Source organism: Brassica napus, chromosome C1 (assembly GCF_020379485.1).
Source record: "Brassica napus cultivar Da-Ae chromosome C1, Da-Ae, whole genome shotgun sequence".
NCBI classification, from domain to species: Eukaryota; Viridiplantae; Streptophyta; class Magnoliopsida; order Brassicales; family Brassicaceae; genus Brassica; species Brassica napus.
The window spans coordinates 35,960,072-35,974,389 of NC_063444.1; the positions used below are offsets into that span (position 1 = coordinate 35,960,072).

General features: G+C 38.1%; 1 pseudogene; it reads right to left on the reverse strand.

Moving 5' to 3' along the window:
- Positions 1-6,934: 6,934 nt before the first annotated feature.
- On the reverse strand, positions 6,935-10,120 carry LOC106369370 (annotated as a pseudogene).
- Positions 10,121-14,318: the final 4,198 nt, after the last annotated feature.

Genomic DNA, 14,318 nt, shown 5'->3' on the forward strand with positions numbered 1-14,318 from the left:
ATATTATTATTTTGAAAATGTCCGAATTTATCCCATATATGTTCAATCAAATCCTTTTTTAATTGTTGATGGGTATGTGAATCCCGAACTTCTTTCCGACGACCAATTGCATTCCCGGCCTTTGTAGGCCTTTTTTACGGTAAATGTAAACTCCTCATCTTGAAATTCCTCAATAGTGTCTGAATCTCGTTCTTCTTCAACAATCATATTATGGAGTATGATACATGCCTTCATAATATTTCCTATTTTTTCTTTGTCCCATAACTTAGATGGATTTTTGACAACTGCAAATCTTGCTTGTAGGACTCCGAAGGCATGCTCAACATCTTTTCGAACTGATTCTTGGTATGTAGCAAACAATGACTGCTTTTCGGTTTGTGGTAGTCGGATTGACTGAATAAAAGTCGCCCATTTCGGATATATACCATCTGTTAGGTAATATGCGAGATGGTACTCCGTTCCGTTGACATAATAGTTAACTTGTGGGGCGACCCCATTAATAATGTCATCAAAAACTGGTGATCGATCAAGAATATTAAGATCGTTCATAGTACCTGGAGCTCCAAAAAAAGCGTGCCAAATCCAGAGGTCTTTTGAAGCAACAGCCTCCAACACAATTGTTGGTTTTCCGGTTCCCCGTGAATACATTCCTTTCCAAGCGGTGGGACAATTCTTCCACTCCCAATGCATACAGTCGATGCTTCCAATCATTCTCGGGAATCCACGGTCATCTCCAGTATGTAGTAGTCTTTCCAGATCCTCCGGTGTGGGATGTCGTAGGTATTCATCGCCAAACAAGGTGATAATTCCGGCGGTAAAATTGTGCAAACATTTTCTAGCCGTTTTTTCAGCAAGATGGATATATTCGTCTTGCTGATCAGCCGCACCACCGTATGCCAATTGGCGAATAGCTGCAGTACATTTTTGCAGAGGTGAGAGACTTGTCCGTCCGGTTGCATCTTCTGTTAGTCGAAAATACGGTATTTCTGTAGAGAGACGATGCACAATACCCATGAACAAAGATTTGTTCATTCAAAACCGGTGCCGGAATAAACGAGTTGAATATGTTGGATTCTCGGAAAAATAATCAATTCAAAGCCTTCTATGCCCTTCTTCTCGGTCTCTCTCTATAAAAATTCTTTTTTTCTCTCTTTTGGTTCTGGAAAAGGATCATTAAATCCTAAAAACTCAGCAGCCATTGAATCAAATTCATCATCATCACTCTCATTGTGGTAATGATAATGCGAAGATGAAGCCATTCCAATGTTTTAAAAGATGAGAAGAAATTGTCAAAGAGAGGAGAAGTTGTGAAAATTTTTGTGTAACAATGTCTTATATTTATAGAAGTGTGTCTACCTTGTGATACTAGTCTTTGTACGACAAGTGAGGAGATGTATTTTGGAAAGTTTGTCACGAGAAGTGTATCTTGTGAATGTGTCTTCCAAAATTATTAGCATCTTGTGAAGTGCATTTTGGATATATGGTCACGAGAAGTGTATCTTGTGATACTAGTCTTTTACGCTGTCGTGTTAGTAGCCTCTTGTCTTGTTATGTAAAATTATTAACATCTCGTGGTTGTTACAAAATATTACACAAGTCATTAAAAAATATTGCACAAGTCATTACAAGTCTCCATAATTCATTAAACAACATAACATTTCCGAGAGAGATAAGACCATATCCTAGTCTCCAAAATCATTAAACTGCATTACATATCCTAATACAAAGATCGCGAATCACTTAAAACAGATCACCACACCTAAGAAAACTAACACAGTGATCAGTAGGCCAACAAATAGTTCAAAACCAATGAGGTAACTTGATCTCTTCTTTCCTAACTCACATACAAGGTTCTCAAGCCTAACCAATTTCTGCTCAGTCTCAAAGTCACTAAACAAGGTTAGATTGTCTACCTTTTCATTGAGTTGAAGTACATGTCTATCCCTTGCCCTCATCTCCTCCATCATGGCGACATCCCACCACTTCCATACATGGCATTCTTCATCGTCAGCTTGGTCACAAGTGAAGTAAAGTCTTCCTCTATCGTTAAGAGTCTTCGAAGTTGCTAGTTTTGGAGCGCCACCACAGTAGCAGGTCTGCGGAAATCCGAACTCAACTTCGGGTTGAGGTGGGTATTGAGGCGGCTCTTGGTCCCGACGGATGAGCTCTTCATCTGTCTCTCAGCTGCCGTGTATGCAGCACATAATTTGTTCGTGTAGTCATTGATTTTGTGCCACCTCTGCTTACAATGGAGATGCTCTCATGATTCACCACTCGCTTTAGCATGGGGACTTGACGCATAGAACTCACCAACTCGTTTCCAGAAAGTCCCTGATTTTTGATCAACTCCAACTACAGCATCCTTGGATGTGTTTAGCCACCCACTTATTAACACCTCATCATCGGCTGGAGTCCAGTTCTTTCGCTCCCTAGAGGCAACTGGTGGGTTTTCGGGTGCAACTGGAGCCTGTGGTGGTTGTGAACTAAAAGCTGGGATGTCTGATGCTCCAAACTGATGAGGAGAACCATAACTTTCATAAGGAAAGGTCTGGCTGTTAAGAAAGCCGACGAAACTAGGACGAGGCTGACTAAATGGATTCAATGGATCACTTGAATCCATTGAGATTATACGAGATAGAAGAGAGGAAGAGAGGTTGCTGCGTTTCAATAAGTGAAAGATTGATGTGTTTTAATAGGTGAAAAGTGAGGATGTAATAAGTAACCTTCTTAAAGACCTAATCACAAACTACCAGAGTCTAATCAGAACTTATTACAGTAATAACAACAAAGCTCAACTTTAAGCTTTATCTTAACCGAACGAGAACAACAACAAACGAAACTATAAAGAAGACTGAAGACAGAAAACAACGAAACTATAGTAAACTTGTTTTCCAACTACTTCCCATTACACTCATCAAACCAAGCAAACATATCTTCATGCTATCTTAAACATTCTTACACAAAATCACAAACACAGTACGGTATCTTACACAAAATCACAAACACAGTAAGCTATCTTAAATTTTTCACAGTACGCTATCTTAAATGTCCACACCAACTAAAACAATTACGTTTAAGTCATAAAGAAGACAGAAGAAATCAACTCAATGAAAACTTCTACTCTATAGGTGAGAAAAAACAAAGACTTGTCCGGTAACCAGCTCTTTCAAACTACTAATCAAGTGTATGAAACAAAGAAATAACAACTTATGTAAACTACTCATCAACTTATGTAAACTACTCATCAAAGAAATAATCAACTCAATGAGGCACGGACTAATCAATAAACTACTCATCAAAAAAGAATTCTACTAATCAAACGACTAATCAATTAACTCCCTAATCAACCGATGTAAATTATCATACATAGCTTCAGTTCTTAACCCATTGGTTTAGTTTAGAACCCTAATCAATTAAACCTAATCAATTAACACTAATCAACCGAGAAAGACAAGCCTCAATTCGTTTTGATTTGGAGCACAACTGAGGCGAGATCCGTGTGGAGTGAGCGGGTCAAGACGGTTGTGGTCGAAATCACCGTCCAGAGAAAGAAAATAGGGAGATGATGAGAAACGGCGCCGGAACTCGAGTTTCCCCTACAAATAAACATGCATAAACTAATCAAATCCAAATACGGTATAAACACAAACCCAGATCGATTATATAGTCTATACAATTCGAAAATCACAAAAGGGAGGTACGGGAAGGAACACGAACCTTCTGGGTGTTCGATTCGTCGGTTTTGGTACTCGATTAAACGAGAAAATAGAGAGGATTGCGACGACTTTCTTTCCTGCCGATATCGCCTTGTCGAGAGAGAGAGAAGAAGGAGACGAAGTGAATGAATCCCAACCAAACTCGACTCTCTCTCTCCCCTTCGGTTTGCCTTTCCCGAGCTGCCACGTACTCCCAAGGACTTTGTTAAAAACTTCTTATTCTGAAAACGTTTGTCCGATTTTACTTTATTTTTCATTTTCTTTTGGGCCAATATTGGGTCGGGACTTAGGTTTAGATACGCCAATATTGGTGCTCTAAGACCATGATTAACCCGGGGTTCTTAGAATGAAGTTCTTAGCGGAAGTTAAGAAACTGTTTCTTAACTTTTAACTAAAAAAGCTAAGAACCGGTTCTTAAAGTCCTTATTTAAGAACCGGTTCTTAGCTTTTTTAATTAAAAGTTAAGAAACAGTTTCTTAACTTCCGCTAAGAACCTCATCTAAGAACTCCAGGTTAATCATGCTCTAATATAACTTCGCTTGCTTTAATTTTCACTTTATGCTCAACTCTTCTTCTATTTTTTTTCAAATATGTGAATATCATTAAGAAATCAAAAGAGTTGTAAAACTTACAAAAGATAGAGCCGATTAGAGTCAACCAAGGCAAAAAAAATAAAAAGAAGGTTGAATCCAAAGAAGAGTAAACAGTTGTCACAATGGACAGGTAATCACTCGTACCAAAGTGATGAAACCCTCCCTAGGATACTCCACTCTGATTTTTGGTTGGATCAAACAAGGACAAATGATAGATGGTTTATTTTGGGATGGATAGATAAATGGCAGTTTTTAGATAGATAGATGGATCGATAGGTCACACTGAGGTGCGGAATGGCCTCAGATTCACCACTCTATTTTTCTGGATATGATACACCAGTCAACAGGAGAGGTTCCTGATTTGCTTTGGGTTTACACACCTCCACAATCAGGTTGTTCAAAAGAACAATGAATCTTCAAATAAGAGAAGAAATAGTTTTTATAAAAATGATGATTGAAAAACAAATACTGAGTTTGACAAAGATAAATAGAAAGAAAAGACAGGAAAATAGGTAGATAGGTTGCATGACAAGCATAGAAAACACAAACTAGTTGTTGTAGGAGACAAATGAGTAAATGAAAGTGGTTGAGGAGGTAGTGGCCTGGCCAAAAAGCTCTTCTTCACTTTCCAGATTCTGAATAAGGCCAACAATCTTCTCAATTAGCTTATTGGACTTAGATTTCATAATAGGCATGTCAGAGATTGCAAATGAGTCTTCTTTCTCCAAGGGTTTTCATCCACTCGGGTTCATCGATAAAATCGCATCAACGGGTTTTCATCCACTCGGGTTCATCAAGAGAATCGCATCCACGGGATTGCATCCACTCGTATGCTTCCACCGGTTCGATCAGGATTGCATCACAAAGCCACAACTGCATAAGGGTCGATAAGCTATGTGGTTCCTTTTGCTTAGGATAGCGTCTCTGATGAAGCTATCCAGAAGCTTGAACATTTTTGACTTTGTCATCGCAGTGGCAGTGTGCAAGCGACGATTGCGCTCAGCCCAAATGATGTAGACCAAAGCTTGGACAGACAGCCTTCGTAGTAGGCGAGGCAAACAGACTCCCTCTGGTGGTTCCTGAATCCCGATGGTGTTTATGGTCTTATCTGCAATCGGTTACGAGAAGCGGGTCGAGGTTTATTTCTTCGAGCCAAGCATCTTTCAATATTCCAAGGGATTGGGTTTCTGTACCCTGACCAAGTCCCAGTTGAACGAAATACTAACCTGCATGCATGCATGCATGCAAGATCGTTTCTCCTCTCTACAACGGTAACTTGAACAATGTAGCCTACTTGACGGGAAGTGATGAGACTAAAAATGGCATATCTATGGCTGCCTCATTCCGGTTCCCTAGAGACTAAAAATTCTCAAACACTTCGTCGAATGGTTTCATAATTTTCTTTAACTATATGGGATTTGTCTTCTTCTTTTCACTGTAATTCTAATAAAAGTCATAAGCTTCTATTCAATTCTTCGATTATTACATTTTCTTCTTCTCTTGAAAATCTGTACACATACGTATGAACTTCACCTGTTATCTCAACTGATGACTTTAAATATTATGTGATATTTGTTTAATCACTTTACTAGCTACCTATGGTTTTATCCACTAAAACACAAGTCACACGTAGTTCCAGTTTTCAAAGATTTCAAGGCAATAGTGAAAAATCGCTTCAACAAGATAATCAAAACGATATATTCAGATAACGGAGGAGAATTCATGTCTCTTGGTGAATTCCTTTCGGACAATGGGATTTCTCATATAATCTCTCCACCACACACACAGAAACATAATGGTATGTCAGAACAAAGACATCGTCACATTGTTGAAACCGGGCTGTCACTTCTTCATCACACATGGATTCCAAACACTTATTGGACTTAGCTGCGGCGGTTTATTTAATAAACATAATGACAATGGCTTCCTCTCCTCCTCTCTCACCATTTCTGAAGCTGTTCAACATCGTACCAAAGTCTAGTAATTAAAAATGCCACAATTCGTCTAGTTCTTGGTACATCAGTCGGTAAAGGGTGGCCTCTTCGCCAAATTAATGTTAACAATGCATTTTTAAAAGGTCATCTTTCAAAAGAGGTCTATATGATACAACCACAGGGCTTTGTTTATAAAGATCGTCATGATTCTGCTTGTCTATTGGTTTGAATAATTTGGAGTTCATTTTGTTGCAGAGATGGAAAATATGATCTCAAGGCTAAACCACAAGGAAAGTATTAGAATAAAAGAATTACTTGAGAATTTATTTCTGGAGAATAAAAAACATGAGAGAGAGAATGAGAGAGATGGACAAAATGTAAAAGAGAGAGTGAGAGAATAATTCCCTTGGATTTATTATTCTGACATACATTTGAATATATAGACCGAGAAGGTAAAAAAGAAATAAATAAACAAAGACTAGAAGGGACCACTTCCAAAAGTTTCAAGATCCAAATTCAAATTGTTTCTCTTCCCTCTAACGGTCGCGGTGGATGGGTTGGCCCTTTTCCCTTGCCTCCAACGGTCATGCAGATGCGTTGCCTTGGATGCGTTGACGTGGATGGGTTCTCTTCTTCAAGTATCCATGTTTCTTCTTCTCAATAGAAAGTACAAGCGAATGATATGAATATAAGCAGAACAAAATAAAAACTATAAACCCTTTTTTAATTTCCTCTTCAACATTTGTATTTTAGTTTCTTATTCATACTGAATATTGATTGAATAACTTCCTAGCAGTCTTATATTCATATCACCTAATAAAATGGGTACCTCATTAATCAAATGTTGTAAAAGGATTTTTTCAGGGTCCAAGTAGAAGTGAATCGTTGCTCCATCAAATGTTAAGTAAAAGTGTATGATATTACATTGTAGAAGAGATATTGATATACGGTCTTGGACAAGATTGTTTAATCAATGGTGAAAGTAGATCTTTCGACAATACAAATACTTTTGCAGTTTGCAAACAAACAAGAGAAGCTGACAAAGGAAATAACAAAAGCAATGATTCATCTACTCTTGTTTTTTCAGAGCAGAAGGGAAACTACGGAATGGATCCCCGAATGCAGCAATGTTCCCTGGACGTGAAAAAACTATCTGCAATGTTTCAGAAAGACATAAAGTTATTTAAATGAAGTCTATGTTGAGTGACACTGAGGGAAGAAGCATGCTTTTAGTTCTGAATAAGGTTTGAGTGTGTGTGTGTTACCTGGTAGCTTCTAAGGGTAAGAGTTTTGAAACCAGCCGCAACATAGTCGAAATAATACTCCCATGTCCTTATGAATTTATCATCGAATCCAAGCTCCATGATTTGTCTACACAAATAATAGTTAATTGTCCTGGACAAATAATACTTGTTCCAATAGGGAAAACATGGGAAAGGTTTTCAAGAATTAACTTACTTTTGGTTCTCCAAGAATCTCTTCCTCCAACATCTCAGTGTATAGTAGTAATGAATCCCAATGTTCTCGACGTCTTCAATGCTGTGTGCTTTCAGGTGTTATATGGGTAGAGAAAGCAGAGAAAGTACCTTTGAAGCTAAAATATGGTAAAGTAAAGAATTTACCATAGCTTAGAGGAGAAGGACATGGCTGAAGTAACTCTGGCTAAAGAAGGAAGACAGCCACCTGGAAATATGTATTCCGTTATGAAACCTGAACTTAGTCTGATCTCATCATAAAGCTCTTCAGGTACAGCTGTGAACTGTTAAACATTAAAACGATCAAGAGTTGTGCAACCATGAGAGAACCGTGATGGAGAAACAAATGTTACCTGCATGACAAAAATGCCGTCTTTTGCAAGCGCAACTTCACAGCAGCTGAAAAACGTTTCTTAGAACTCATGGCCAACCGCTTCTATCATCTCGCTGAAACATCCGAAAACATGTTTCGTCATATCACAAATTTATTTTAATAAAGAGGGACAAAAAGAAGTGTTTACCAAGCTATGATTCTGTCATATTTCTGAGCATCAGATAGTTGGCGATAATCACAAAGCTTAAATGTAATCCGATCCTGTCGTTTCAGAAGTAATATTGTTAATCATAAAGCTTAATTAATGTTTCTTGTATTAGATGGATTAGACAAAACCTCAAGTCTAGCTTCTTTCACTTTGGCTTCTGCATATTTAAGCTGTTCAATAGATAGAGTAATGCCAGTGTATTTGCATCCAGTTCTTCTCACAACTTCTACGGCCAAAGTTCCCCATCCGCATCCTAGCTCTAAGACCCCATGATTCTTCTCTATCCTTGCCTGAAATTTTGCCACCTTCGATTAGAAAAAAAACAAAGAAAAATCGCAGTTCTTTGTTATTAAATCAAGAAAATGATCTTACCTTTTCAATCAAAAGAGTTATTTTTCTCATTTGTGCAGTTCTTAGATCCTCATTCTCTGACTATAAACGTGAAAATGGCGAAAGGTTGAAGTCAACTTCAGAGTCAAGTAAGACCGAAGCCTAAAAATAGAAAATCCTCTGATGTTTTTCAGTGGCCACCTTGAATACTGCAGAGGAGTAAGCCATGGTATCATCCATGAAAAGACTAAAAAGCTCGTTGCTCTGTGAATGAACAGAGAATGTGATTATAAACCCATAAGACCAAGGAATGTTTTATCAAGATTTCAAGAGAGGTAGAGATTCAAGCCACTAACAAGGTCATAGTGACGAGAAATGTTCCTTCGAGCTTGTGTTAGAGTGTTTTGCCTAGAGACATGCTTAAAAAAATATTTTGCAGATGCTAAACCGGCAGTTAAAAACATTGGTGTCCACCATCCCCTGTTAAAACCAAAAATAAAAATGAAAGCTTATTCCTTATCTTTGTTAATTTTGAAAAATCAATTCGCAAATAATGGTAAAACTTTTAAATAAAAAGTTGATTCCTAAAGAAAAAGTAATTTTTTTTTTGTGAGAACATCATTTAGTTGGTAAGATAGGATTCCTGAAAGGAAAAATAATACTGGGTTTCTGAAGAGTATAAACAACAAATCCAAAAAACTAATATTTGTTTCAATTGAGTTTTGCTTCTAAGTTTGTTTTGCTTTCTTCCAGTTTAGTTGCAGATTTTTCAACAATCTTTTGTATAGAGAGACTAAGTCCTTTACCTTTTCTTACCAAAGTTTGGTTTTCTTGAGCTCAAGTCTCTATTAGCAATTAGCCAGTTACAAAAAAAAAAAAAAAAATCTCTATTAGCAATGAGAATCTGCAAAAAGTTTTGTCTAGTAAGCAAATAAACATTGTAAATAACTCGAGTGATTGAAGAAGTAAACATATTATGTACCATAATCAGATTCAACATTCCCAACTCTTTATCGACGAAAGAAAAATCTCCACTGATATAAGCATCTGCCAGTCCTAAATCCGCTTGTGTCATCACCTGTGAAGCAGGTTCTTTAGCTATGGATAGGCTATATTCTTTTTTTTTTTTGGGTCAAATGATAGGCTATATTCTATTTTCTCATTGTCTTAAATATATATATATGAACCTTCCAGTAAAACTGAGGACTGTGAATCTTGAGGATAGATTTCAAAAGACAATTAGAATAATTTCCTCCGAACGTGAACATTGTTCCTCCGTCTTCTAGTATCCTGTTCAATTTAAATCGGTAACTATTAGTGTAACATATTGTGCAACATTATATTATCTAACTCCTGGAGATAAGGGTGAGCCTCACGTTAAACAACCAATCGATATGAAGTGTCTCAAGAATCTAGTAACGAAAAGCCGTGCCCCTGACTCGTTTACGGAAAGGGCCATATGTTGCAGGTTTTTTAGAAGAGTAGTTCCTTTCCCTAACAAACTTCGTTCAGCTTCCATACCGGCCTAAAGATAACAATACTGTGGCAATATGGAGTTGAGAGATGGTGATTTAACTATATAGGATTTGATCATTGTCTTTAGTACGTCTTCATGGAAATTCAGCTAAAATTTAGACAAGAAAATTTATGTTCTTGATAAAACAACAAGAAAAAACCAAGAAAACAAAACTAATTACTTTAGAAGTAGAGAAAACATTTATGGAAACATTTTTGATAATGTCCTTAGTAAAAATATTCAAAAACATGTATATGATAATACTTTTTTAGTTTTTATTTTATTCTTATCATTTTATATTGTTAGTTTAAATATGATTTATGGATCCGGGTATCTACTGATATGAAAACTCATTCGGTAAAAAGAAGAGATGTAAGTAATATAAGGAATTTTTGAATGAAAATATTTATGAAAATCAGTTCGAAATTCTTATATGACAACTTTTATTTAGTTTCTACCATTTATATTACTTAATATTAATTCATGGATCCAAATCCAAATTTAGATTCGGGCAGTTTTCTTATACGCTACAAAAGAAATGGATCGTGAAACCTAATTTTGAAAATGTTGTTAAATACATATGTTCAATAAAAATTGATGATATTCAGTTTGAAAACTGTAATATGACAACTCTTATTTATTTTATATTTTTATATTATTTTTAAAATTTGATACTGTTATTTTAATTTTTGTACAGATCTGAACACGAAATATAAATGATTACAGTTTTGGAAAAGAAAAAAAAGGTAATAGAAAGGAGAAATGTTGTAAGCAATTTTACCTTTATATTTGGGAATCTGGGACAAAATGGATTTAGGTCTCGAAATAGAAAGGAAAGTTGACGGGACGTGGTAGTTCGTTTGGTAAGGGCTTTGAGGGTCAATTGTCATGCTCCCGGGTTCAACACCAGGCGGAGGGGAACTGCCCGTCCTGTCATCAAATGCGGTACTGGGTGTTGGGCCTTGTCCTCAGTCCAGGTAAAATCCTCTCAGGTGAAATGGACCGCTGCCTAATCGGACCCAGGAGAATGATCCACGTAAGTGGAGATGGAGAACCCGTGGATTATCAAAAAAATAGAAAGGAAAGTTTGGTGGACCGAGTCTAGAATGATACCATACCAAAAGTTGGTTATTCTTTGTTATTTTCTTGTGATTATTACTTACTCCCTGTTCTGTATTTATATACCACACACATGTGTACTTTTCCTTCAAATCTTTCCTGTAATATATAATTAAAATTATTTAGAATAAAATGTGTCATCTAACGTTCTCCGATGCTTCACGCCTTCATGTGAAGGATCGTGATCGAAGAATATAATTCCGTCCAGACAAACTTAAACCAATTTCGTCCCTTTTATAAATATGATGGCCAATGAAAGTTTCACCAAATTTTTTTTTTAAAAAAGAAGAAAAAAAGATGGCTGACAAATGTGTTAAAGATCATGATTATCTAATAATCCACCACCTCATAAACACTTGTCTTAGTTTTGATAAAGGTCACAACATCATCAGCAAGACACACGTCTCTTTCTCCTTAAATAAAAAGATGTGTGTATGCAATTTACACGTCTCTTTCTCCTTAAATAAAAAGATGTGTGTATGCAATTTTTCTCACAATAGAGAAGTAACGACCTATGCACGATAACTATGGTATAATAACCAATGTACACAATATTTCAATTTCGGTCTAATTATACACAATTTAAACATAACAACCTATTTTCTTTAGCAGAGTCGAGTCTGGCTATAGGCTGGTCAAGCATATGTTTGGGGCTAAAAATCAGAGTAATAATTTTAGGGGACAATTTTGTAGCATGAATCGCCTATAACACAGTTGACAACCGTGACCTTTATTATTTTAGGGTCGCGGATTCAAATCCAGCTATAGAATTTTAAACATTTTTCATGAAATTAATAATTTATGGGCCAAAAAATGCTTAAGGACCCACAATATTCAGGCACGGTCCTGTTCTTTAGTCTAAAAGATCAAAACATGTTTCCACACAAACTATGATTCGGCTTAGTTTTAATGGTTTATGACATTAACCAATAGTAAATGTGGAAACCGAAATTCGCACTGTCGATTTCCGTTTAAATTAGGAAAGTAGGAGAACCCTAATTTCACAGAGGTCCCGGATATCTGCTAATACCACACGCCAAGCAATCAGAACCCGAAACGAGAACAGTAATAAAATAAGAAATCGAAAAAAGAGCAAGATAGTTCTTATTCCGAATCTGCGTTTAAGCGTTTACAACAAGGTAAGTGTCTGGGCTACGAGAGCTGTCGGCGAGATTCCTAGTTCTAAAACCCTAAGACGGCAAAAACCTAATTGAGTCGCAGCTCGAATAACAAAAACGGAAAATTGCCTAAAATCGCTCTAAGTGCTAAGTTTGCTGTGAGATTAGTTCCTCCTTCTGCCTCTCGCCTAGGACTCCTTATATACTGGCTCCAAGGTCGGTTTACGCTTTTTCCCATTCTTCCCTTAAGCCGCCATAGCATAAAAATGGAGATATTCCATTTTTTCCGATCTTCGTAATTATCTTCAAAATTTCGTATTTATCCGCGGAAACTTGACATTTACCTTTCCTCGCGAACCAAGCGTAAACCGTCATGCGGCTTACGGGCTGTTGGTTAAGAAATCGTAAGTTGGGCCTCGAGTCATGTCTTAGGTCCCTTTGGGCCGTCTTCTGACTCGAAGCGTTTATTACGGCTTCTTTCGATAAAGAACGAACTTTCCGCGGTTTTTACGGTAAAGTTTGATCGATAACTTAGAATGGCGGGGAACGTGAAATGGGTTCGCTACGGTCTTCGGGAGATAGCATCGAAGGGTAGACGAGAATGCATGGACTAATGTCGTATCGATGTTTCGGAAGAGCTCGGTCGCTACGTAGCGACCGAGCTTCGGCTCGAGCTCGGTCGCTACGTAGCGACCGAGCTTTGGCTCGAACTCGGTTGCTACGTAGCGACCGAGCAGAGCACGTGTTCAGTCGCTGCGTAGCGACCCTTTTCGAGCTCTTGTCCGATGACTCACGTTTCCTCCGTAAAGCTTTTCGTAAAGAAGAATCTATTTCGAAGAAGTGTTTGTCGAAGAAGGTTTTTCGTTTTCTTCTTCGGGGATTTGGACGTTAACTTTGTCGTAACCGTTTTCGACCCCAACAGTTAGCCCCCCAGCTCGTTGGGAGCGTGGATTTCTATTGAGATCCCAATGCGCGGTATGGCGAGTTCGGACGAGATTGGTGTATTTGAGCGAAGTTCGTGTCCAAAAATCCGCAAGTAAATAGTAATTTCTCATGCCTATAAGAAGGGAGATAATTTCTTCACAATCTTTACACTTACTCATTCTCATAGAGAGGTTTTCTTTGAAAAGTTCTTTCTTCTTTCCCTTCCTCTCTATCATTTCCTTTTTGATTAAAAAGAAAAACACGAGATGTCGAGTAAGAAGAGGAGTTCGAAGAAAGGGTCCTTGCCCGCGAACGTTTCTGAAGAGATTCGAGTGCTGAAGATGGAATTCGTTCCTCATTCGGTAGACCCAGCCGAGAACGAGGCATGGTGGGTGGCGTGTTACGGTTCGATCACGCCTCCCAAAGAAAAATCGTTCCCGGTCATGAACCATCGTCCGGTGGAGGTAGGTGCACCAAGTAGGATTACTAGTGAATTCCTCGAGGTCATGTGGTCGTTCTACCATATTTCGGACGCGGTGGAATTCAGGGTTCCTCATCAAGGAGAATGCGCTAGTAGTCCCCCAGAGGGCTACTTTACTTGTTACGAAGCATTCGTAGTGCGCTGCCGTTTGTGGTTCCCGATCTCCGAAATTATCGTCCGTGTGTTGGATCGTTTCGGGGTGGCGATAAGCCAACTGAATCCTCTTGGCGTCCAGCACGTCATAGGAATCCTGATCCCGAGCTACGAGCATGGTCTCTCCCTCACCGTCGATCACTTCGAAGCGCTTCTTCGGTTACAGATCATCAAGGATACGAACACGTACATGCTGGTTCCTCGGAACTTCATGTCAGTGGTAAAGGGGTTTACTTCTAACTTCAACTCGTGGAAGAAGTTTTTCTTCTTCGTTCGTGTAGACGCCGCGTCCGTTGAGGAGAGTTGTATCCCATTGTTTCGGAGGTTGCCGAACGATCGTCCCTTTATCAACCCTCTTGCTCCGTTTCCTGACGACATTATTGCGGTGAGGGATCTGCTCAGGAATGGTCCTTTTTT